Consider the following 2,592-nt stretch of genomic DNA (forward strand, 5'->3'; position numbering starts at 1 on the left):
TCGCTGCCCGCGCTGCGGCCCTTGCTTTCCTCCTCCCGCCGCAGCCCCCAGCCCCAGGGCGGGCGACATTATTCAGGCAGATTAAGAGAGGGTTTTCACCAAATCTCCTAGCATCCGTTGTCTCTTGTCTCCAGCCCTCCCTTTCACTTACGYTTGTGTTTAACATCTGCCGTCTGGTATTTCCGTGGTATCGGCTGTCAGGAGGAGGCACCGGGTATGAGGAGAGCGGGGAGCAGGGGAGACGCCGCGGGCTCTGCAGCACGCTCCTCCGGCGCATAGTGCGCCATCGGCCGCTTGCGCGGCCTCGTACGGCCCGAGGAAGGGCACCTGCGCAAAGATCAGCCGGCAGAGAAAGCAAACTTAACGTAGCCCGAACACAACTTCATTTCCCTCCTTCTTTGCCTTTCCCCAAGCCTCATTTCATTGCACCTTTCATTACACTTCATTACACCTTTCTCTCTCTCTTTTTTCTTTTTTTTCTTTCTTCCCCCCCCCCCCCTTTTTTTTTTGGCAAAGATGCTTTCAACAGCAGAATACCTCTGGGATTTTCTACTTGCTGCCCCTTCCCCAATCTTTTCTAGCAGACGGCTCTCTTCCATGCATCCTCGGGYATAGCAGAGGGCAGTCTGCTATTTAAAACACTGCTGAATTAATCTCGGGGCTACTAGTTTAGGTCTCTGTGGAAGCCACACCTTTCTGTTGGGACTTTAGGTAAATATTTCAAGGTGGAAGAAAGGAGGGGAATAAAAATGGCAAAAAAAAGATAACAAATCCCTGAGCTAAAAATATTTCTGTTTTCAGTTACTGGAAAAAAAATATTTCCAAAGAGGCAAAGGCAGGGGGGGCTCAATTTTCAAGTTGCGGGCATATGAAACATCTGCACGTTCCAGCTCCAGCACCACCAGGGAGTCCTCCCTGCGTCTCACTGCCTCTCCGGGAGCAGGGTGCCAAGCACCCATCGGGGTTTTACCACCCAGCAGTGGTTTGCCAGAGGAAAAAAAAAAGAGAGGGAGAGAAGAGAGACAAGCACTTTCAACTTCCAGAGCTTGCTTTTGTCCTCTGGGGAAGTGCTGCAGCATTCAGCGTTTCCTTTCCCACACTATTGCTTTGTGAAGCTCTTGCAACACACGAGGCTGAGGTGGGAGAAGTAACGCCCTGCAGTCCACAAGAACTACATATTCCCCGACGGGTTGCCACCAATAAATAGGGGTGCAGCAGACTGTCACATCCCAGAGCACAGCCCTCTCCTTCCACCACAGCACACCRTCGTCCTTGCCCCTTGAGCCACGTATTGACGCTGCCACAGGGCCAGCTCCGCGAAGGGATCAGCGGTGGCAGCCTGCCTCCGAGCGGGCTGGACCCTGCCATGCACACACCCATATCACACTTGAAATCTGGATTAACTGGCACCCCTCAATGAACTGCACGGCGCAACCTCAGCACAGCAGCTGCTGTTTGACTTGCTCCCAAGCCTACAAYGCTATGGAGAGCCCCTAGGAGGGCTCCCCCAAAATCCAACCTGAAGCGTGGGTCTGAGGGAAACCTCTCTGATCTTCTCCCCAGTGCTGCTGGAATATGCATTAGCTGGCGTACCAGTACCAATCCAAGTTAAGAAAGAAAAAAATAAAAAAAAGAGAGAGAGAGAGAGAGAAAATGGATCAGGAAATATGATGGAAAGGAGGTAGTAAGAAAACATCACAGAAAAGATAACATGGGGTCCAAGCAGTTGTGCTCGCAATGCGATTTAAAGCAGTAATGTCACTGTTAACCCCTTTCCATTGGTCAGTTGTAAAAAAACAAAAGGTGGATACCAGAAGCCTCTATGTGGCTGTTCTCAAAATAACAAAAGGGTGATCAGGTAAAGAATTTGTTAAAAAATAAGAAGGTGAATGGGACAGGGGAAGGAAGGGAAGGAACAAACTAATGGAAAAGGAACGAATCAAGACACAGAAAGTAAAGGACAGCTCCTTGATTTCCAGGTCTGCCTCATGGGTTAGGTTTTGCATTACTTTTACCATCTATACCTCAAGGTGTATTTGTCAGCCTTTTTACTTCCTTATGACAGTGAGAAATACATCTTTTAGAAACAAATGRAAGTACAGATTTTCATATAGTATTGCAAACAGATGTTAGAGTTTCATAACAAAACAGTGAAGTGGCAACACTACGAATATGGCCATAACACTAAAGTTCTCTACAGAAGAGAGTTCTACATGAATTTTTCTCCAAATTTSTGAAACATTACTTTAAGCAAATAGTTTGAGGTTATTCACAGAAAACACATTTTGAATTAGTAAATGTCTTAGCACCAAAGAACTCGTCCAGGAGGAAAAGCATACCACGCAATACAATTTATACAACTCAAATAGGCAACATCAAGCCTTTACAAAGAACACCTCTCAAATTAAGAATAATTAGCAGAAATATTTTGACAAATTTGAAATAAACATTGTGTTTCAGAATACTGCAGGTACTGGGAAAAGTTCTTAGAGCGAAGGAAAGATAAAATTCATTACAAATTATTCACTATGCTTTTTTTCTGTGATGCACAACCTGGAATGCATTGTGCTAGTTTATACAAATTGCATGTTT

Source organism: Rhea americana, unplaced genomic scaffold, assembly GCF_003343005.1.
Source record: "Rhea americana isolate MKP2758 unplaced genomic scaffold, rheAme1 scaffold_213, whole genome shotgun sequence".
NCBI lineage: Eukaryota > Metazoa > Chordata > Aves > Rheiformes > Rheidae > Rhea > Rhea americana.